The 24640-nt window shown below is 41.6% G+C and overlaps 1 long non-coding RNA gene across 1 annotated transcript in view; it reads right to left on the bottom strand.

The window, feature by feature from the left end:
- Nucleotides 1-24640, bottom strand: part of LOC141055655 (uncharacterized) — a 65916-nt gene that overhangs the window by 25237 nt on the left and 16039 nt on the right. Inside the window, exon 2 of the long non-coding RNA XR_012221512.1 lies at nt 10005-10171. This is a non-coding gene — a long non-coding RNA (uncharacterized lncRNA). The remainder of the gene's footprint in view (nt 1-10004; nt 10172-24640) is intronic.

A 24640-nucleotide genomic window follows, 5' to 3' on the forward strand; every position in this document is an offset into this window, starting at 1 on the left:
GCACTTAGCCTTAGGGTTAGGGGTGTGTTGGGGTTAGGGTTGGAGTTAGAATTGGGGGGTTTCCACTGTTTGGGCACATCAGGTGCTCTCCAAACCGACATGGCGTCTGATCTCAATTCCAGCCAATTCTGCGTAGAAAATGTCAAAATGGTGCTCATTCCCTTCCAAGCTCTGCCATGTGCCCAAACAGTGTTGTACCCCCCACATATGGGGTATTAGCCTACTCAGGACAAACTGCAAAACAACTTTTGGGGTTCAATTTCTCCTGTTACCTTTAGGAAAAAAATATGATTTTTTTATTTTCACGCCCGGGCGTTATAACCTTCTGTAAAGCACTTGGGGGTTCAAAGTGCTCACCACACATCTAGATAAGTTCCTTGGGGGGTCTAGTTTCCAAAATGGGGTCACTTGTGGGGAGTTTCAACAGTTTAGGCACAATAGAGACTCTCCAAATGCGAAATGACACCCGCAGACCATTCCATCAAAGTCTGCATTCCAAAACGTCACTACTTCCCTTCTGAGCCCCGACGTGTGTCCATACAGTAGTTTTCTCCCACATATGGGGTATCAGCGTACTCAGGACAAATTGGACAACAACTTTTAGGGTCCAATTTCTCCTGTTACCCTAGGGAAAATAAAAAAATTGGGGACTAAAAGATCATGCTTGTGGAAAAAATAGGATTTTATTTACACGCCCGGGCATTATAAACTTCTGTGAAGCACTGGGGGGTTCAAAGTGCTCTCCACACATCTAGATAAGTTACTTGGGGGGTCTAGTTTCCAAAATGGTGACATTTGTGGGGGGGTTTCCACTGTTTTGGCACATCAGGGGCTTTCCAAACGTGACATGGCGTCCGATCTGAATTCCAGCCAATTTTGCATTGAAAAAGTCAAACGGTGCTCCTTCCCTTCTGAGCTCTGCCATGCGCCGAAACAGTGGTTCCCCCCACATATCATGCATCAGCGTACTCAGGAGAAATTGCACAATAACTTTTGCAGTCCAATTTCTCCTGTTACCCTTGGTAAAATAAAAAAAAAAAAAATTGGACCTGAAGTAATTTTTCTGTGAAAAAAAAAAATTCCTGTGAAGCACCTGAAGGGTTAATAAACTTCTTGAATGTGGTTTTGAGCACCTTGAGGGGTGCAGTGTTTAGAATGGTGTCACTTTTGGGTATTTTCTATTATATAGATCCCTCAAAGTGACTTCAAATGTGATGTGGTCCGTAAAAATAAAATGGTGTTGCAAAAATGAGAAATCGCTGGTCAGCTTTTAACCCTTGTAACTTCCTAGCAAAAAAAAAAATTTGGTTCCAAAATTGTGCTGATGTAAAGTAAACATATGTGAAATGTTACTTAAGTTTTTTGTGTGCCATATCTCTGATTTAAGTGCATAAAAATTCAAAGTTGGAAAATGTGTGAAATTTTCAAAATTTTCGCCAAATTTCTGTTTTTTTTCACAAATAAACGCAAGTTATTTGAATGAAATTTTACCACTTACATGAAGTACAATATGTCACAAGAAAACAGTGTCAGAATCACCGGGATCCATGAAAGCGTTTCAGAGTTATTACCTCATAAAGGGACAGTGGTCAGAATTGTAAAAATTGGCCGGGTGATGAATGTGCTAACCACCCTTGGGGGTAAAGTGGTTAATATGTCCTTTTATTAGCCTTTGACAAAATGTTATTGATACAGTCATTTGCTGATTACATGTGTTTCCCACATCTAATGCAATGCTATGGAGAAAAGTCGAAAATAAAACTCTATAAGGGGACGTTCAGTATTTTGTCTTTATTTTAAATCAGTATTTGGAAGCCAAAACCAGGAATGGGTGAGAAATTGCTTACAAATACAGTTGTAAAATACTGACCAAATACTGAACGCGTGAATATGACTTAAAGGGAATCTGTCACCCATTTTGAGTGATATCATGTAAAGATATCACCCAATTGTGTGTCCCATAAGGATTCTATTAGGATTTTTTATTCCCCTTGACCTCGTACCTTTGATGCATAAATACTTTTTATCTTGTTGGAGATGTATGCAAATCGCCGCTGTCCGGTCCGATGAGCGGGGCTTATTCGCCTTCTCCCCCCTCCTTGACTTGCTGAATGCAATCTTCATCTGTGAATATCACAGATAACGTTTTCCGCGCTTGCGCATTGAAAAGGGCTCCGGCGCCTGCGCAGTATGCTTTGCCCAACTTTGGGCGAAGCATATAATCGGTACTGCGCATGCACCGGTGTTTTCCAGAGCGGGCTATGCCCCGGAAGTCTTCACATGCAGGACACACTTCCGGAGCATAGACCGCGCTGGAAATCACAATTGGGTTATATCTTTACATGATATCACTAAAAATGGGTGACAGATTCCCTTTAATTCCCATCTACTTTGCTGGAAGTACCAAACTGCCTTTTGGTTCAGCGAAAATATAATGTCACTCACCAAAAACTTATTGTGGGAATTCAACACCAAGTTTATATAACGTTATTATTGTCCAACTAACATTTTATTGCAGACATACTGCTGAATACCCATTCAGGATCATCATAGAAGATGCTCCATGGCTGCATTGTTGTTTATATAGGAGCCATTTGCTCACTCCTGTCAGTGCATTTAAAAATAAAAGTGACTAATGTACTCCACCTTTTGATGACCTTTCTAATAATACCAGTGAATTGCAGACCTGCACAATAAGATGAAAAGCATATTGCAATAGTATTTTCAAATGACATTGGAAGGGTGGGGTTCCATGTTCATAAAAACTGTAAGCAATGGAGAAAATGATGCCCTTGTATATCGCTGAGAAGAGTAATGGGCTGCAGAGGTCATGTGGGAGGTGGGGGATGACGTAGTTACAGCACAGTAAACAAAGACTAGTGGAGGGCTGGTAAATACAAAATTTACTTACAGGTTATTGTTTTTTCCAGAAGCCATGACAGCACACCTGAGAGAGGGATCCGCCCACCAAGGACAGGAAGCCTACTGAAATAAAGGGGCAGTAACTCCTCTACATCAGCTGGGTTACAGAGCAGGAGAGGACCTCCAAAAAATTATATATACAAGAAAAACCAATTCATTGCTGCAAGTGTGAGCTGAGTTTCATGCTACTGTTGTGAAGAATGTAGAGGAAGTAATTTCTCCATCTCCTCCAAGGCCTGACTCGGCGTATCTGAGTGCATTCCGATGTTTCACGCACACCCATAGACTTGTTTGGGTATGAGTGAGCATGGTCTCGCTGCCAATCGATTGTTCTCTCATGCCAAAGCGGCATGAGAAAATAATAGATGTGAGCTTCCCCACAGAATAACACTGGGCCGAGCGCTATGTGATGTTTTATCGCACAGCTCTTGGCCGTATTATATTCTAGTGTGACCCCGGCCTATAGGTACTACTCCTAGCTCTAACCGTTTCTGGAGAAATTCTAAACTAGCTTTAATTGGGACATTCCCCCTAATTTTTCACCTGAAAAATCTAAAAAAAAAAAAATTCCAAGTTCTTCCTTTTTTGCTTGAACGGTGACCTTTCAAAATTCCAAGCAAGAATTCCCCTCTCAAATTCACCAAGAACCCTGTACTGTCTGATCTTTCATACATTATGTGCCCCCCCAACCAGTCCTGCTTGTGGTAATGATATTGCTTACTCAAGGCATCCATTGAACACCTGATGACAGATTTCTTCTGTCTATACACCACGAGAGGGAACTTCTGGTTACGGAAGAAAAATTCACCCTTCCTTCCAAATGTCCTCTCAATTGTTTTTGCGCTGACAATTTTCCCACTGAAGCCGTCTCGTATGCCACTGGGCCCATAACACCGCCGGGATACAGGAATTCTGAGTCTCCAACAATGACAATGCCTTCCTAAATGCCATTTCCGAATCGTTCACTGCTGCTGATACCAGGGAAGCTAATTTGTTCATTTTTTGCCTTAGTAAGAAGGCAAGCCTGGATCTCAGAGTCTAGTATAAGACCTATAAAGAACTGGGTTTTTACCAGCCTTAGTCTTAATTTTTGTGCATTCACAATTCAGCCTAGCATTTCTAAGATGCTCCTGACACCTTCCAACTGTGCTGCACAGTGTTCCTCCGATTTCCCCACAATTAGAAAGTCATCCAGGTATGGGACAATCAGAATATCATGAACTTGAAGATAAGCTGCCATTTTGAGCCATTACCTTGGTGAAGACTCGGAGCCATAGAGAAGCCAAAGTTGGTATGCTTGCAAAATAAGAGCATGTTCACACTGGCCAAAAAAACAGACAAGACAAACAAAATAAATACCCTGCTGTAAGTAAATATGTAAAAGCAATAGTGCATATAAATAACATTGGGGACTTAGTAAACATCGTTTTTGATTAAAAAACGTAAAAGCCATCCCACCAACGTCAAGGTGTACCGAAGTTCGGCATGGTCCTAATCTCTAATATTAAAAACTTACCATGTGGTAAAGCAGAGTATTTTGTTTCAGCCTTGGGTTTTGTCTATGAATACCATGTAGAAGTTCTGAAATAGAAGCTTTATAGCCATGTTTATTGATTTCATCTCGAAGGCCAGGTACTTTAGGAACCTGTTCAGGTGTTTTAAATTGGTAATAATTCGGAACGTACCTCTGGGTTTTTTTAAATCAAAAAACGGTGGGGAATAAAATCCCATTCGTTTCTGCTGTCACTTCACCAAAAACCTGTTTCCTGATTGTGATGGCACAGCATTTTATCTTAATTATCCAGACGTCTATTTTCAGTAAGCCAGGAGGCATAAACTGTTATCTATATGTTGATTTTTGAATTTATGTGCTTTTTTCTTAGGTTGGTCAAGAGTCTGAAATGTTGACTCTTCTTGTGGGTTAAATTTACAAGTGTAAATTGATGAATGGTTGCTATTTACCACTTATATCAGCTCCTATAGTTTGTTGTAGTTATCTTTGCAAAACAAAGATACATGGTCACCGAACAATGATGTTTGCCGAAATGTTGTTCACACATTATACCAGGCCATGCAGTTTGTTGACTTGCAAACATTGAAGGATAAACTAAATAAACAATGTGAGTTAATCTCATCATGCCTTCACCTTGATCTGTGAATAATGGCTTGAAGAACAGTTGTGAACTATAAAAAGGGGAAATGCCTCTGTAACGATATACATCCATACATCCAAGAGATCCAGAGACTTTTTACAAAACCACAGTCAAGAACACGCCACACGATAGCTGCCATATCATGGCTCCATCACGAGGGACACAGATTTGACATTCTACAGGATGCCAATTTAGGGGACCACAGCCCCAGCTGAAAGAATACAGATCTGCTCCATTGACCAAAACTGAACTCATGGATAAGTTTGAACTAGCTAGGATTTGGACCCGCTGGTCACCTGAGCCCCATGGATACGTTTGGGAAAGCCAGGATTGTGACCCACTGGTCACTTGGCTCCATGGAGATGTTCGAAAAAGCCAGCTTGTGACCCTCCGGTCAGCTGGCCTTCTACCTCAATAGACTGTCGGCTTCCTATGCTTGTCATTACCTTCTCTCTGTACATGCCACAGGTGAGGGGTAGTGGGTCCTGGAAGATATGAAGTCTCAGTTGTTCTTATGTCGGTGAGTAGAAGGAGGAGACTAATTTTGTACCATCTTGGGACTGTTCTATGTGTTATTTGCCTGTTTTGTGGTTCAATAAAATATTGCCACACGGTTTTACCCTCACCCTGTGTTGTCCAAGTAGTATTACACTCACGGTAAAAGGAGAGCGGGCGCTCAGTGGGATGATCTCTGGTCCATGCGGTTTCAAGCTAGCGGACTAGAGCATCCCCTGATCCCCGTGTCTCCATACTGACTAGAGCCAGAACTTCCACCTATAGTTAGTTGCTCCTCTTATGATCTCCTGAGGGGTGTCAGCATGAAGGAATATGACCCCCTAAGAAGTAAAAGGGTACCTGGAAGTCTGGGTGACCTTTTTGAATATCACCCAGACTTAGGCATTTCCCGACGGCGAATCGAGCAGTCCTTGAGATAGTGTCCGATGTGAACAGAATAGAAGCAGAGTCCAAGATCACGCCGACGTCTCCTCTCCACGGCCCGAGAGCTGGTGGTTCCAACCTCCATTGGTGCCATCTCAGTTAAGGAAACCGACTCGGGAAGAATGACCGAAGCCCCTTGTCGCTCATCAATTCTCTCTCGAATTCTATTATCCATACGAATGACCTGAGTAATGGCCTTCCCCAACAAACAGGGTGGAGAATGCAAAGCCAGAGCGTCCTTAAGAGCATCCGTAAGGCCATGGCGAAACGGACACCTGAGAGCAGCATCGTTCCATAGAACCATAGATGAAAATTGCTGGAACTCTGAACTATAATCTTCAGCGGTGTGGCACCTTTGCGTCAGGTTCATGATCTTAATCTCTGCGACCTGGACCATATCAGGTTTGTCATAAATCACCCCTAAAGCATCAAAAAAGGCGTAAACAGAGGAGCATTTTGGGGTTAGTGGTGACAAAGAATACCCCAATCTTAGGACTCCCACGCAATAGGGACATATTTATACCCACCTACTGGGACTCATCCCCAGAAGACCGGGGTCGTAAAGTAAAAACTAATTTACAGCTCTTCTCTCTGTCTCTCTAAATTGATCCTCCCCCACCACCGAAAATCTGTCAGGAAGTATCACAACTGGCTCGGGGGGAATTCAACTGTACATCAGAGAGTCCAGGAGACATAACTACTGTCGACAGTGGAGTGCTTTGGAAGCCACCCAGAGTACTAAACTGACCCTGTAGTTGGGACTGTGATGATTCTAGCCTCTGGTGATCCCTGGCCAGATAGTGAACCATCTGGGTTAGACTCGTCACCTAATCTCAAATTGCACAAACTGGATCCATTGTTCAGGGGAAAAAAAAAAAAAGTATAGGGCCCGACGTAATGTGATGTTAGTCACTACTCACGGACAGGCGGAGAGGCAGAAGAGTCAGACATTTCGAGGTCAATACCGAGAGAGTATGTAGATAAGACAAAAGTGTATGTCAGGTCACAGTCCAGGGTCAATAACAAGAGATAGCAGATCAAAAGCCAAAGGACAAGACAAACGGGTAGTCAGAGCACAGTCCAAAGGTTAATGTAGCAGAACATCAGAGCGTAGAGCAACAGAATCAGGCTAACACTCACCAAGAAGCACAAACTACATCTGGCAGGGAATGTGGGCAGACAGCTGTTAAGTAGCTATGCTATTACCAGAAAACTGAACACCTGCAGAAAGTCCCACACACCCCAGTGACAGATTGGAAAGCAGAGCTGTCAATCAAGGCACCAACAGCCCAGCAAGCTCATCACAGTATTGGACAACCAAGCTGTCAATCAAGACACAGACAGCTCAGAAAGACAATTTCCATTGAACAGCATAGCAATGCAGAGCAATCATGACAATATCATCCAATTTTTCCAGGGCAGCCCTTTAGCCACAAGGCTTGCCTAGCCCCGCTAGACAGATTTTAGATCTTGCTGCTAGTCTCATTGAATCTGACTAGGCATCCACTAAAAAGGCTGCAACTCCTTGCATCAATGGCAGGTTAGGCAGAATTTCATCCCTCTGGGTCTTATCCTTTAATTGTTCTTCCAGTTGCTGCAACCAGATCATTAACAAACATGCAGTGTAGGTCCCTGCAACTGCTGGTTTCAAAATGCCTGCTGCAACTTCCCACCTGTGTCTCAAGTACCCCTCTACCTTCTTATCCAGAGGGCCTCTCAAGACACCAGTGTCCTCAAAGGGCCAGGCATATTTCTTTTAATATTTTGACAGTGCTACATCTATCTTTGGAACTTTTTCCAATATCTCCAGATCCTTTTCTTCAAAATACCTCTTTTTTTGAAGGTGAGGATAATGCTCTGCTCTTATCTGACATCCTTTGCTCCTTTTTAATAAGCATATGTATCTTGATATTACCTGGAAAAGTACCCCTTTTCCTTGTGTTCCAAACCCCCAAACATTACGACTTCTAGGAATTTAGAAATCTTTTCTTATTTAAGGCCCATAGTTGTTCTAACAGCCTTAATAAATTTGTCCGTACCCTCTCTGAAAAACCATTGCCTTTCCCCCATATCACTAACAGATGAGGAAGATGATGAGGTCTCTCGTACTCAGTCTCTCTCGGACATCAGGGAATTTTCAGACAAGGAGGAAATTTCTCTGTATCTTTTCTTCCCTTTACTCCTTAGTGATTTAAGGGAACCTTCCACTTCCACCTTGATGACAAACTCAAGATTTGAGGCGAACTCAGGAGTTTCCTTACAAATTGTTTTCTGTATGCAGTGTGAGCAGTTTTTTCTGTGAGTCACCTGCTAGTGGGGTTCGACACTGCGCACTCTCAATTCTTTCTTTGAAATCTAGCTTTTTTAGACTTTTCCTAGTGAAAAAAAAAAAAAAGAAAAGGGGTCTCATTAAAAAGGTGAACATTCACATAGGTCACTCACCACCCACTGTCATTTCAAGGGTACTTGATTCAGAGGCTGGTCTAGGATGTATAATTGATCCTCTCTGGATGCTGAAGAGTCCTGAGTCTTGTGATGTTATAGCGATATTGCTAGCGATATCGCTGTGTCTGATACTTACCAACGACCGGCTCCCCCGCTGGTTATCGCTGATCGCGCGAGAACGTCTAGGACTGTTTCTCGTTGTCAGCTTCCTGTGGAGAGACGAGCGACGAGCGTGGAGCCGGGCGGGAGGACGTCAGGATCGCCTAGTGTGACAGGTGAGTAGCGACCCCTGTCCCCAGCGATGTCGCTGGTGAGATCTGCCTGTGTGGCAGCTCACTAGCGACCACTTAGCGATGTACCAGCGATCCTGACCGCGTCATATCGTTGGTCGGGATCGCTGGTACATCGCTAAGTGTGACAGTACCTTTACTTTCAGTCACATGCCTCTCGGCATGACTCCTTAGGGCTTACCATTTCCCAGCGAGCCCTGCTTCAGTGACTCCTCCATCTTCCCAGCACATCCCCTCCCTGACGTGATTGGGTGCGCCCATTTCCAGTGTACACTGCTTCACTGATGTCAACCAAGAGCGCCGTTGTCGTCATCTTCCAGACATGCCCCTCCCTGATATCACCAGATGTGCAATCTACCAGCGGGTCTCATGCAGTCTGAGACAGCACCGCGGGAGGAAACATACGGGGCATCAGTCACTGCCACGCACAAATGCACAAGCCTCCAGATGACCAGCAGACGACCCTCCAGCACCTGTAGCCAGCATTGCAGGCTCACAGCCGCTCTTCCAGATGCCAAGATGGGCCTGGGTAAGTGCTTATTCCACTGCTTTGCTTTCAGCATCAGATCCCCCATCAAGGACAGGAAACCAACAGATGCGAGGGAAGGGTACCACCCTTTTATTTCAGTTGGTTTCCTGTCCTTGGTGAGCGGATCCCTCTCTCAGTTGTGCTGTCATGGGTGAAAGGAAAACATGGATTTAATCATTTGAGTAAGACCTCATTAAGACATATGTGCGTTTCACGTAAGCAAAAAAAAATAAAATAACAGTGACATCAATGTTTTAGATCAGAGATTCATGAGTGTTGGCTTTATGTGCCAGTTGTTACGATCAATGATTTTCATTTATGGATCAATAATAATATATTCTCCTATTCAGTCCAATATTAATCATGGACAGAGAAATAACTACACTGATTCCATCAGTTTGCTGTCTATGATATTCATGGACCCATAGACTTATATTGGTATTTTTTATCGTTGTTGCCGATAAAAAAAAAAAAAAAAAAAAAAAAGTATGCTTCTCTATGATTTTTACACTGACACACAGTCTGCAAGAAACACAGACGTGTGGACAGTCCTGCAGGCTATGAAAATTTCACATTCTATCCATTAAGAACACAGATAGAATACATATCTGAAAAATGCACATCACAATGAGCCCTAATGAATGATCATTTTATGCATTTCAAAGTTTACCGTTTTTTTTTCTGAACTTCAAAAACCCCTTCCCTTTAAAGCCATTATGTCACTACCTCATCTCCTCCGCGTGATAAGTTAACTTAAATTTTCGACATTTATTGCCCTCTTGAATGACATCTTCTGATTCAAACAAATCCATACATTACTGAATCTCCTTTTCTGACAGGTTTCAGATTGCCAAAATAAACCAACACGGCATTTGTGCTCGCCATAATAGATCCTACAGAAACAAAAAATTCAAATTTATTAGTTCAGATTCTCATATTTCACATTTGTTATGTATTGTCTATTTGTTGTTGTCTATTGTAGAATTTTAATACGATGTACGTGCAGTTAGCACACAACCCATTCACATATAAAATATTTCAGTACATTCCCAAACAGAGAAAATGCAGTTGGTTTTAAATTGCGCATTTACTTTTGGAAGATCCACAGCAATACACAGTCAATCGGTTCTATGATAAAAACCATGGAACAATATTACCAAAGAGATCCATGTAAAGTACAGGGTGGGCCTTTTTATGGATACACCTACATAAAATGGGAATGGTTGGTGATATCAACTTCCTGTTTGTGGCACATTAGTATATGGGAGGGGAAAAACTTTTCAAGATGGGTGGTGACCATGGTGGCCATTTTGAAGTCAGTCATTTTGGTTCCAACTTTATTTTTTCCAGTGGGAAGAGGGTCATGTGACACATCAAACGTATTGAGAATTTCACAAGAAAAACAATGGTGTGCTTGATTTTAACAATTTTATTCTGTCACGAGTTATTTACAAGTTTATGACCACTTGTAAAATGTGTTCAAAGTGTTGCCCATTGTGTTGGATTGTCAATGCAACCCTCTTCTCCCACTTTTGACACACTGAAAGCAACACCGTCGAAGAAATGCTAGCACAGGCTTCCAGTATCTGTTGTTTCAAATGCTGCACAGGAGTGGTATAGGGGTACAAAGATAGTGGGGCCATTCTTCATCAATGGAAACCTCAATGCCACTGGATATCTGAAATTGCTACATGATGATGTGTTGCCCTCTTTATGCACTGAAGATGACCCGTTCCGAGTTTTTCCAGCAAGATGGTGCACCACCACATTATGGGTGTCAGGTCCGAGCATTCCTACATGAACAGTTTCCTAGAAAGTGGATTGATAGCTGTGGGCAAGTTGAATGGTGACCAAGGTCTCCCAATCTGACCCCCTTAGACTTTTATCTTTGGGGTCATCTGAAAGCAATGGTCTATGCTGTGAAGATACGTGATGTGCAGCATTGGAAACAACGGATACTGGAAGTCTGTGCTAGCATTTCTTCTGTGGTGTTGCTATCAGTGTGTCAAGAGTGGGAGAAGAGGGTTGCATTGACAATCCAATGGGCAGCACTTCGTTTTCCATTTTATTGGAGTTTTAATAAATGGGGAAGAAGGTGTAGGGGAGGGAAGGAAAGATGAAAAGGAAGAAGGAAAAGAGGAAGGACAACAGTATCCAAATGTAAATAATACATAAAATGTAACATGTTAATGCAGAAGCATATTATACAATGAACTATTACAAAAGTATTTAAGCATATAATATATTAAATTTGTTCCAAGCCAAAGACCTAACCCCAAAGGGGCCTAGGCAGGCGCACTCTGGTTGAAGACCTTAAGAGAACAGCTCCAGCCATCTAGACCATTTCCTAGCATGCTTGGCAAATTGATCATGCATATGTGCAAATTTCAGTTCAAAGGAATGATGAAGGCTAATTTTGTCTATAATATCGTTAATTTGTGGAGGTTTTGGATTTTTCCAAAGGAAAGCGATATTGTGTTTGGAAACTAGTAAAATGTGCATAATCAACAGCCTGTTAGTAGGGTCAATTTTGTCAGCGTCTAGAGAAAGAAGGGCCAGACGAGGAGACAAAATAAGTCGCGTTCCTAAGATAAAATCGATAAGATTTGAAACCTTTCACCAAAAGGGGACAATTTTGGGACATTGCCAAAATATATGCAAAATATTTCCTGGCCTTCCACAACCCCTCCAACAGAGCGGAGAATTGTCAGGGTTGATTCTATGGAGTCTTACAGGGGTATAATACCATCTTGTTAAAAGTGTGAAGTGGGTCTCTTATAGTGATAAGGAAATGGTAGAGGCGTACGAGAGGGAGCATGCCTGTTCAAGGTCAGGAGGGTCAATTATTGTATGTAATTCGTTTTCCCATTTGATAATATTTTGAGTCTTGACCACTGCAAAGCTATTATTACACCACTTGCAAGTATACTCAAAACTCCAGAAAATATTATGGTCTATATTACAAATAAAATTAACTGCTGGTTCAGAAATTTTTGATGAAATAGCAAGGAACTCATGGAGTTTGTCTTTAAGGATGACATATTGTAAGAAAGCAGGAGTAGTAGATTGAAATCTATTCTTGAGTTTGTTACGGTGTACAAAGAGCACCATCGTATAAATCTTTGAGTCTTTTGAGACCAAGTGCAGACCAAACGGGGTCAATAGTCTGATTGCATGCTTGAAAAATAACTGATAGGTCAAATTTTTGGAACAGAAGACTTTTTCCAAGCTTCAGAAATAGCTTCAAAAATTGGATGAGAGTTTTCAATTAATTTTTTATGAAGGCGTTGGTTCAGAATTAGTAGGTGAAGAGGTTTATAATTGCTAAAAGACAATTCTAGTTCATGCCAAGCTGGTGTCTTATCATGTGGCCACCAGAATGCGCTTTGTTTGACTAAATTTGCAGTGTAATAAGCCGTGATATTTGGGGAACCAGCTCTACCACAAGATTTATGACTGTAGAGAATGTTTTTTGCTATTCTCGGTGTTTTGTTATTCCATATAAAGGAAATCAATGAGGCTTGGAGATTTGTAAGGCTGCTTTCACACTTCAGGCTTTTGTAATCCGGCGGTCTGCGGCAAAAAACCTAAAAACCGGATCCGGCGTTGTTTATCGCCGGATCCGGTATTTACCCCATTGACTTGCATTGGCGCCGCATTACGCCGCATGGGCACGCGGTGCGTCTGGAAAAAACGTTACATGTAACGTTTTTTGTCTACATCGCAAAACCGGATAATGCTTTTTTTTTTTTTTTTTTTTTTTAATATAATGGAAGCCTATAGGCGCCGCATCCGGCATATTCCGTGGTTTCTACATCATTGTCTTCAATGGCAATCGGTTCCCTGGTAATAACAAAATTGTGTAGGACCACACATGCTTTGACCACCTCATCCAGTGTGTCAGTTTTCAAGTTAATTGCAGTCAACAGTACTCTCCATTTTGTGGTCAAAATTCCAAATGTACATTCCACCATCCTCCATGCTCGTGTCAACCGATAATTGAACACTCTTGATTGGCGTCAAGTCTCTACTTGCGTATGGCTTGAGCAAGTGTTCCGACAGTTGGAAAGCTTCATCCCCAACGCATACAAATGGCAGCGGTGGCTCTGAAGTTTGAGGTAGCGGTCTGGGAGGTGGAAATTGGAATGTGTTTCCATACAAATTACGTCCCATTGCTGACAGTTTAAAAACTTGGGAGTCATTGGAGCGGCCACAATATCCACCGCAATGAATTTGTACTTGGCGTCTGCAATGGCCATCAGCACTATCGAAAAATATTTCTTATAGTTAAAAAAATTCAGATCCCGAACCAGCTGGTTTTGTGATCCTGATGAGATTGCCGTCAACTGCACCCAGGCAATTAGGAAACTGACAGATGTTGTAAAATTAGTCAGCTATTTCCAGCCACCTCTCCATTGTGGGCTGTGGGATAAACTCTTCCCGTAGACAGTCCCACAATGTGCGGCAGGTGTGCTTGACAATACCTGATAAGGTTGAAATCCCAATCCTATACTGGTAATGTAGCGAGGTAAGGGATTCGCCAGTTGCAAGGAATCTGAAAAAAGGCAAAAACAATAATTAATACAAAATACCAGCAACAACATTACAGTTAGGAGGAGAATCATAACAGTTACGAGTCTGCTTTTGAGTTAAAAAAAAAAAAGAAAATGGCTTACCGTAGAGTCACCATCAAACGCTCTGCTGGCGAGATGGAGAAGCGGTAGGTATCATGTCTCCGGATCAGTTCTCAAACCCGGTCCACCAGAAAGTCAAAGCTTTCCACTTTCATCCTCACATAATTAGAAAACTTCTCTGGATTTGCTCGCAACTCAAGATAAAAAGTGGAAAACACCCCACGTGTCATCCTCAGTGCTGTTAGAGTGAATCCAAATCCGACGTCGACAAAGACGCATGACACGCTTTCTTTCTCGCTCCTTCTGCATGACAATCATTGCCAAACGATTGGCCTCAAAAGTGAAATCCACATATATCTGCAGGATGTTTGCAATAACAGCTTCCATTTTTCCTATTGCTCTCCAACAATCTCCAAAAACCTATCAAGCAAGGGGTGTAAAACCAATGTATATATAGGTTTCCTGTAGTTATCCAGTAGCCAATAACGTTTTGGGGGTGTTTCTAAAACCGGATCCGGCAAAAAAACGGATGAAACAGATGGAAAACCGGATGAAACCGTATGTGCCGGATCCAGCTTATCGACAGATCCGCTTGCCGGATCCGGGAAAAAGACAGATCCGGCACATACGGTTTGCACATTTTATCACGGATCTGGCGATGCGGCACGGCGCCGCAGGGCGCCTGATTCAAAAAGCCTGAAGTGTGAAAGAGGCCTAAGAGAAGAAGTGGGAACTTTTAAAGGAAGAGAGTGAAGTAGATATAGGATTTTTGGGAAGATGTATGATTTAACCATCATGATTCTTACCCACCAAGAGAGTCCATCATCTCTAGATATTCGAAATTCATTAACCGGTTCCCGACCTGACACAGCGTATGCGTCATGAAAGTCGGTGCCAATCCGACCTATGACGCATACCCTGTGTCATGAATTCAAAGCCACCCTGCGGGTCGGGTGACCGGGGTCAATGAAAGGTCACATGACCCGCAGATACAGGGGGCTTTGTAATTCACCACAGGGGGCGTCGCTTCGCCCCCACGTGGCTACGATCCCTCTGATTGGCTTTCACTTTTAACAGCCAATCAGAGCGATAGTAATATTTCATCAATGAAAATTGATGAAATATTACAATCCAGACATGTCCGATGCTGCAGTAGCATCGGCCATGGCTGGAGACACCGATTCGACCCCCCCCAGCGGCGATCGCCCCCCCGGCACTGAATGACAGCGGCGATCTGCCGCCGCTGTCATCATCTGCCCCCCTCCCATTCCCTCCGCTCCCCGCCAGCTTCCGATAACCCCCTCAGCCACTCTCACAGCCCCCGGCACCTTCTAAGTCCCCCTGTCGCTCCCGGTGTCCGGCGGGTCCGGTTCATGGGTGCCGCCATCTTGGAAAATGGCGCCGGCTGCAGATTCCATTATTTCATTTTGATCACTCACAGTGATCAAAATGAAATAAAAAGTAAATGAACGCCCCGATTATCATCCCCATAGGTAGGCATAACTAATAAAATAAAGAAAATATTTATTTTTCCATCAGGGTTAGGGTTGGAAAGAGGGTTAGGGTTGGAAAGAGGGTTAGAATTAGAGTTAGGCTTGTGGTTAGTGTTATGGTTAGTGTTGGGGTTAGGGGGCGTGTTGGGGTTAGGTTTATGGTTGGGATTAGGGATGTGTTGGGATTAGGGTTGTGGTTAGGGTTGGAGTTAGAATTGAGGGGTTTCCACTGTTTAGGCACATCAGGGGGTCTCCAAAAGCGATATGGTGCAACCTTTGATTCCAGCCAATTTTGCGTTCAAAAAGTCAAATGGTGCTCCCTCCCTTCCAAGCCCCGACGTGTGCCCAAACAGTGGTTTACCCCCACAAATGGGGTATCAGCGTACTCAGGAAAAATTGCACAACAACTTTTGGGGACTAAATTTCTCCTGTTACCCTTGGGAAAATAAAAAATTGGGGGCTAAAAAATTATTTTTGTGGAAAAAAATGTTTTTTTCATTTTCACGTCTCTGCATTATAAACTTCTGTGAAGCACTTGGGGGTTGAAAGTGCTCACCATACATCTACATAAGTTCCTTGGAAGGTCTAGTTTCCAAAATGGGGTCACTTGTGGGGGGTTTCCACTGTTTAGGCACATCAGGGGCTCTGCAAACGTAATGACGACTGCAGACTATTCCATCAAAGTCTGCATTTCAAAACGTCACTACTTCCATTCCGAGCCCTGACGTGTGCCCAAACAATGGTTCCCCCACACATATGGGGTATCAGCGGACTAAGGACAAACTGGACAACAACTTTTGGGGTCCAATTTCTCCTGTTACCCTTGTGAAAATAAAAAATTGCGAGCTAAAAATTCATTTTTTGAGGAAAAAAAAAGATTTTTTTATTTTCATGGCTCTGCGTTACAATCTTCTGTGAAGCACTTCGAGGTTCAAGGTGCTCACCACAAATCTAGGCAAGTTCCTTATGGGGTCTAGTTTCCAAAATGGGGTCACTTGTGGGGGGTTTCCACAGTTTAGGTACATGAAGGGCTCTGCAAATTTAACATGATGCCCGCAGACAATTCCATCAAAGTCTGCATACCAAAACGTCACTACTTCCCTTCCGAGCCCTGACGTGTGCCCATACAGTGGTCATCCCCCACATATGGGGTATCCGCGTACTCCGGACAAACTGGACAACAACTTTTGGGGTCCAATTTATCCTGTTACCCTTGTGAAAAAAAAAATTGCGGGCTAAAAATATTTTTTTTGAGGGAAAAATGATTTTTTATTTTCACGGCTCTGCGTTATAAACTTCTGTGAAGCACTTGGGGGTTCAAGGTGCTCACCACACATCTAGATAAGTTCCTTGGGGGGGGTCGTCTAGTTTCCAAAATGGGGTCACTTGTGGGGGGTTTCTACTGTTTAGGCACACGGGGGCTCAGCAAATATAACATGACGCCCGCAGACCATTCCATCAAAGTCAGCATTTCAAAATGTCACTACTTCCCTGCTGAGCCCCAACGTGTGCCCAAACAGTGGTTCCCCCCACATATGGGGTACCAGCGTACTCAGGACAAACTGGAAAACAACTTTTGGGGTCCAATTTATCCTGGTATCCTTGTCAAAATAAAAAATTTCCGACTAAAAATTTTTTTTTTTTTTTTTTTTAGGAAAAAAAAAAAATTTTATTTTCACTGCTCTGCATTATAAACTTCTATGAATCACCTGGGGGTTCAAAGTGCTCACTATGCATCTAAATAAGTTCCTTAGGGGGTCTAGTTTCCAAAATGGGGTCATTTGTGGGGGAGCTCCAAAGTTTAGGCACACAGGGGATCTCCAAACACGACATGGTGTCCGCTAACAATTGGAGCTAATTTTCATTTCAAAAAGTCAAATGGCGCTCATTCCCTTCTGCGCCCTGCCGTGCACCCAAACAGTGCCCCCCAACATATGGGGTACCAGCGTACTCAGGACAATCTGGACAACAACTTTTGTGGTCCAATTTCTCCTGTTACCCTTGTGAAAATAAAAAATAGCGTGCTAAAAAATCATTTTTGAGGAAAAAAAATGATTTTTTATTTTCACTGCTCTATGTTATAAACTTTTGTGAGGCACTTGGGGGTTCAAAGTGCTCACTACACATCTAGATAAGTTTCTTAAGGGGTCTAGTTTCCAAAATGGTGTCACTTGTGGGGGAGCTCCAATGTTTAGGCACACAGGGGCTCTCCAAACGCGACATGTGTCCGATAACGATTGGAGCCAATTTTCCATTCAAAAAGTCAAATGGCGCTCCTTCCCTTCCGGGCCCTGCCGTGCACCCAAACAGTGGTTTATGACCACATATGAGGTATTGTGTGCTCAGGAGAAATTGCCCAACAAATTTTAGGATCCATTTTATCCTGTCGCCCATGTGAAAATGAAAAAACTGAGGCTAAAAGATAAATTTTTGTGAAAAAAAAAGTACTTTTTTTTACGGATCAATTTGAGAAGCACCTGGGGGTTCAAAGTGATCATTATGCATCTAGATAAGTTCCTTGGGGGGTCTAGTTTCCAAAATGGGGTCACTTGTGGGGGAGGTCCAGTGTTTAGGCACACAGCGACTCTCCAAATGCGACATGGCAAGCGCTAAATATTCCAGCATATTTTCCATTCAAAAAGTCAAATGGCGCTCCTTGCCTTCTGAGCCCTGCCATGCGCCCAAACAGTGGTTTATGACCACATATGAGGTATCGGTGTACTCAGGGGAAATTGCCCAACAAATTTTAGGATCCATTTTATCCTGTTGCCCATGTGAAAATGAAAAAAATTGATGCTGAAAGAAAATTTGTGTTGGAAAAATTAAAATGTCCATTTTTTCCTTCCACATTGCTTTAGCTGCTGTGAAACACCTGAAGGGTTAATAATCTTCTTGTGCTGATGTAAAGTAGACATGTGGGAAATGTTATTTAGTAAGTATTTTGTGTCACATAACTCTCTAGTTTAACAGAATAAAAATTCAAAATTTGAAAATTGCAAAATTTTCACCAAATTTCTGATTTTTTCACAAATAAACACAAAAATTATCGACCTAAATTTACCACTAACATGAAGCCCAATATGTCACGAAAAAAACAAACAGTCTCAGAATCGCTAGGATGCGTTGAAGCGTTCCAGAGTTATTACCTCATAAAGGGACACTGATCAGAATTGCAAAAAATGGCCAGGTCATTAAGGTCAAAATAGGCTGGGTCATGAAGGGGTTAAAAAGCTTTTTGGTAAGAATCTCTAAGCTCAATTTTATAAGAGAGTTTATATTTTTGACAAACTTTAGGCCTAGGTATGTCAGCCTATCAGTAGCCCAAGCCCATGGCGAGAGGCCCTCAATTTTTCCTTGGTCTATTCCCAGGTTAAAGCCAAGTATTTTGGATTCATTTATTTTAAAATAAGAGACCTTGGAAAAAGTCTGGATTAGAGTTTGTAAGGCAGTGATAGAGTTGCTTGGATCGGTAAGGGTAAGAATTATATCATCTGCATAGAACGCCAATTTAAAATCTCTATGCAAGATTATAATTCCTGAGATCTTTGTACTATTCCTGATTACTTGGGCCAGAGGTTCAATGGCCAATGCGAAAAGCAATGGTGACAAGGGGCAGGCCTGTCTAGTCCCACTAGCTATATTAAACGTAGGGGAAAGATGATTGTTCGAATATACCCTCGCCTCAGGGCCAGAGTACAAAGCCATAATACCTCCAGTGACTCGAGAATTCATTCCAAATTTTTTGAGAGTCGCTTCGAGATGAGACCAATTAAGGCGGTCAAACGCTTTCTCAGCATCAAGAGAGATAACAGTGGCTTTGAGGTTTTTTAGAGGAAAGGAGCTTAATTATGTTAATGAGCCTTCTCGTACCATCTATGGATTGTCTTCCTTTAATGAATCTGATAGTTGGAAAATAGTGTCGGGAGAAATTGATTTAGTCTATTAGCCAAGATTTTTGCGTCTGTATTGATGAGGGATATAGGTCTATAATTAAAAACTTGGCTAGTGTCAGAATTTGGTTTAGGGATTACGACAATGGTCGCTTTCAGCATCTCGGGAAATTGACCTGAGTGGAAAGCTGAATTAAATACTTTTACAAGGAAAGGGACCAATAAATTACTAAAAGACTTGAAATAATCATTACTAAACCCGTCTGGTCTGGGTGATTTAAATGTTAAGGTTTTTTTTCATAGTTTCCAGGACTTCTTGTTCAGTGAAGGGAGAAGACAAAAAAGATAAGTCTTCGGAGTTGAGTTTTGAAAGGTTCATGCTGGAAAGGAATGATCCAATCTCTGAGGTAGTTGGCTGCAAATTAGGGTTATCCTGATTAATATTATACAGATTTTTGTAATAATCGGCAAAAGCCTTTACAATATCTTTAGGGTGGACCAGAGATGTACCATTAGAGGAAGTTATAGTGTCAATTCTATTCCGTTTCCGTATATTCTTAATTCTGTTTGACATGTATTTTGAAGAGCGATTTATAGATAAGTAATGCTTGCATTTTGCCGATCTAATAGCTGAGTTGTAAAAATTGAATTCGAGTTTCCATAATTGCATTCTAAGATTGGTAAGTTCTGATAATACAGCTTGTTTGCTAGAGGAAACAGAGGATCGACAAAGTTCCTCTTCTTTAGATTTAATTGACTGTTGTAGGGTAAGGATTTTATCTCTGTTAATGTTTTGTCTGGAGGAAATTTGGATCAAAACTCCCCTCAATACCACCTTGTGAGCGTTCCAAAAGGAAAATGGATTTAGGAGGACGGAGTCGCTTTCACTAAAATAATTCTGTAAGGCTGAGCTGATTTCAGATTTGGTGGAGGGGTTATGAAGCAAAGAGGAGTTGAATTTCCACATGAATTGAGGGTGAGTTGGAGGCCCTATTGTCAATTCTGCAGTTACCGGAGAATTTATGGTAGATTTGGATATTGATACGCCTACCTCCTGGAGTATTGTTCACTTTGTTGGCTGTTGTGAAGGTGTTCTCTTCACCATGGAGACTATTCAGCGATCATCCACCACTGTTGTCTTCCATGGGCGCCCAGGTCTTTTTGCATTGATGAGTCCACCAGTGCTTTCTTTCTCAGGATGTACCAAACTGTAGATTTTGCCACTCCTAATGTAGCAATTTCTCGGATGGGTCTTGTCTGTTTTTGCAGCTTAAGGATGGCTTGTTTCACCTGCATGGAGAGCTCCTTTGACCGCTTGTTTCCTTCACAGCAAAACCTTCCAAATGCAAGCACCACACCTCAAATCAACTCCAGGCCTTTTATCTGCTTAATTGAGAATAACATAACGAAGGGATTGTCCACACCTGTCTATGAAATAGCCTTTGAGTCAATTGTCCAATTACTTTTGGTCCCTTTAAAAACAGGGTGGCACATGTTAAGGAGCTGAAACTCCTAAACCCTTCATCCAATTTTAATGTGGATACCCTCAAATGAAAGCTGAAAGTCTGAACTTCAACGGAATCTGAATTATTTTGTTTAAAATTCATTGTGGCAATGTCTAGAACCAAAATTAGAAAAAGGTTCTCTGTCCAAATATATATGGACCTAACTGTACATCTATGGCAAGCCTATGGGGAAAACCCGCAAATTAAACTCAACGTACCCGCAAGAGAAACTGACATGTTGCGGATTTCAAAGATGTACTGTAGGTCAGTTTACACTAAAAAGGCACAGTTGGTATAAATCCAATCACTTTGGTGGAACTGAAAGGCGCTGCATTTTTTTCATAGTGAAAATAGGCACTAAAAAAAAAACCACTCATCGTGGGAACTTAACCCAAAGGGCTTGTTCACACACTGTGTGTGCACGCACGCAACATTTTACATTACCAACAAACTGAATGAATTTCTGAAATCTTATGCACATGATGCTTATTTTTTCCTTGCGGATTTGAACCACCCAAGCATTTTCTTTTTCAAATATGCAACATGTGAACTCTTTCAGCATTTTTCATCCATTCAAATAAATAGGAAAAAAAGCACATAGAAAAAAAAATGCAAACTAAAAACTTGAGTATTCTGTTTCTTTTGCTGTAGAAAAATCTGCTGAAAATACTCAACATATGCACATACTTCTGCAGCGATACCATAGGGTATCAGCAGTGTAAAAAAAAAAAATTCTAAAAAAAAAAAAAAAATCTATTATGGCTTACTCTTTAGGTTCTAGTTCCAATTTTTTTCTGAAAAAAAAAAATCCTTAAAATAAACCAAAAAGAAAAAAATCAAAACACTAGAAAGTGTAATATGGGACTTCAATTTAGCTAGTTTCATATATAGTGATTTCTCTTATACAGTATATTATTTTTTTGAAGATCTGTTTCCAAGTGGAAGGAGTGAAATTTCCAGTCTGATGATTTATTAGTAAAATGTCTCAATCTGTTCTAACATTGTGATTCCATAATCTAATGGCTCCAAACCAAAATTTCCTTTTAAAATTCTAAATAATTAATCATCCATTAACCCACCAGTGCTGTATCTGCATAGGTAAAGAGAAGGATGGATGTCAGTGAGAACATTTCTCTGAACTACTGCATCCAGTGTAGCAAAGGTATAGTTCCTATAGTGGGATGAATGAAATAACCAATCCTTGTTAAATTGTTATTATATGTATACAGATGTGCAACATACGCAGTCATATTTAGTATATACCTACACATTACAATATCATACATAATAAGGCCTCCTTCACACGTCCGTGTTTGCAGCATGTGTTCCACAGATCCCATGTACCCATTATAACCTATGGTGCTTTGCACATGTCCGTGCTTTTACTCGGATCGGGTGTCCATACAAAACAAAAGATGTCCGTTTTTTACTAGCAGCACGGATAACAAGGACCAATACAAGTCTATAAGTCCGTGTGAAACACAAACAGCTCACTGATGGCATCCACGTGCTGTACGTGTTAAAGGGAATCTGTCACTTATTTTTTCGACTATCAGCTGCCGGCACCTCCATCAGAGGCTTATCTACAGCATTTAACAGGGCAGAGCAGTGCACCTGCGCCGGAGCCGCGACGGGAAGCAAAGAGGCCGTCACTGCTAGAAGATGGGAGGCGCCGGACCAGACCGCGACACCCATCAGACCAAAACCAGACCGCCCCTGGGTGAGTATAATAACTCGTTTTTCTTCTCTTTCAGGTTACATCGGGGGCTTATCTACAGCATTACAGAATGCTGTACATAAGCTCCTGATGGCGGTGCCGGCAGCTGATAGTCGAAAAAATACGTGACAGATTCCCTTTAAACATTGCAAAGTATAGGAGAAGCTTTTAGATTTGCCATACTGGAAAAACACTGATGACACACTGATGATAAAAACGGTCACACTGATGGCAAACTGATCCCAAACATTGGTGACACTGGTACTGTTTTTTCCGCTACTGGTTTTATATGGACATTTGAAGGAGGCCTAAAGCAGCATTTCCATACAGGTTGAATAGAATTTTTAAAACAATAAAATGATTCAATTACTTAAAATGTGTAGCTCGCCTTGAACCGACTTTAAAAGGGTTCTCCAAAAGTAGAAAAAAAAATGAAAGAGGAAATAAAATTATAGATTCCTCGAATATTAATAAGACAGGTGCCTGTGACCTTGTGCAGTAGAAGATGACAAGTTAAAGATGACACATTTCCTTTTTTCTTCATCTTTTACATTTTAAAAATCAGAAAATGGGCAGGTGCAAAGGTTTGGGCACCCTGTATGGTTAGCACGCAGTAGCACCCCTTTTGATAGTATCACAGCTTTTAAACGCTTTTTGTAGCCAGCCAAGTGAGTTTTTCAATTCTTGTTTGAGGGATTTTCATCCTTGGAAAATTCTTCCAGTTCTATAAGATTCCTAGGTCATCTTGCATGCACTACTATTTTGAGGTCTAGCCACAGATTTTTAATGATGTTCAGATCAGGGGACTGCGAGTGCCATTGAAAAACCTTCGGCTTCTGCCTTTTGAGGTAGTCTATTGTGGATTTTGACTTGTGTTTAGGATCATTATCCATTTGTAGAAGCCATCCTCTTTTCAACAGATGGTACTATTTTTGCATCAAGAATTTGTTCTACCCTCTACCCATGAAATGTTCCTCATGCCATTGGCTGCAACACAACCCCAAAGCATGATTGATCTGCACCCATGCTTAATGGTTGGCAAGATGTTCTTTTCCTGAAATTCAATGCCCTTTTTTCTCCACACATACCCACGATCATTGTGGCCAAAAAGTTATAGTTTAACCTCATCAGTCCACACAATTTGTTTACAAAATGCATCAGGCTTGTTTAGATGTTCTTTTGCATACTTCTGATGCTGAATTTTATAGTGATGATGCAGGAGAGGTTTTCTTCTGATGACTTATATGAAGGCCATATTTGTGCAGGTGTCTCTGAACAGTGGAACAATGTACCACTACTCCAGAGTCTGCAAAATGTTTCTTAAAGTCTTTTGCAGTCAAGCAAGGGTTCTGATTTGCCTCTCCAGCAATCCTACAAGCAGCTTTTGTTGAAATTTTGCTTGGTCTTCCAGACCTTGTCTTGACCTCCACTGTTCCTGTTAAACTGTCATATCTTAACTACATGTTGAACTGAGGAAAGGGCAATTTAAAAAAACACTTTGCAATTATCTTCTAACCTTCTGCTGCTTTGTGGGCCTCCACCATTTTCAGAGTGCTAGGCAGCTGCTTAGAAGAACCAATGGCTGCTGTTTTTTATGGCACAATGTTAGAGGAGATTGGGATTTTATAAAGCTGGGAAATATGCATCTCCTGGCCTTTCCTAAGGATGATAGTGAGCAAGCAAGTCATAACCTTAACAGGCTAATTAAGGTCTAAAACCTTGGTCAAAGTTATCCGAGCACACAAATCTCCGAGGGTGTTCAAAATTTTGCATCTGCCCATTTTTCCTTTTGTAAATTTTAAAATGTAAAAAACTGACTATATATTTTTTTTTGCCTATAATAGAAAGTAAATGTGTCATGTTTAATTTTAGCCCATTTTTTTTTTTAGATCATTTCATCTTCAACTTGCTTAACTGTTCACAATAACAGTAATTTTAAATAGAGGTGCCCAAACTGTCAATGTGAATTTTTATATATACATGTTATGGATGAGTCACCGAAGGAGGAAAAAACAAAAATAATAGCTAAGTCCAGAAAACCAGAGGAGTTGGGAGCTATCGGATTGCAGACCCCTGAACCTATCCACAACAACTAGCAGTAGCCGTGGGGGGTTCCTACGGTG

The sequence above is a fragment of the Dendrobates tinctorius genome, unplaced genomic scaffold, assembly GCF_039654945.1.
Source record: "Dendrobates tinctorius isolate UK_male_01 unplaced genomic scaffold, ASM3965494v1 ptg000003l, whole genome shotgun sequence".
NCBI lineage: Eukaryota > Metazoa > Chordata > Amphibia > Anura > Dendrobatidae > Dendrobates > Dendrobates tinctorius.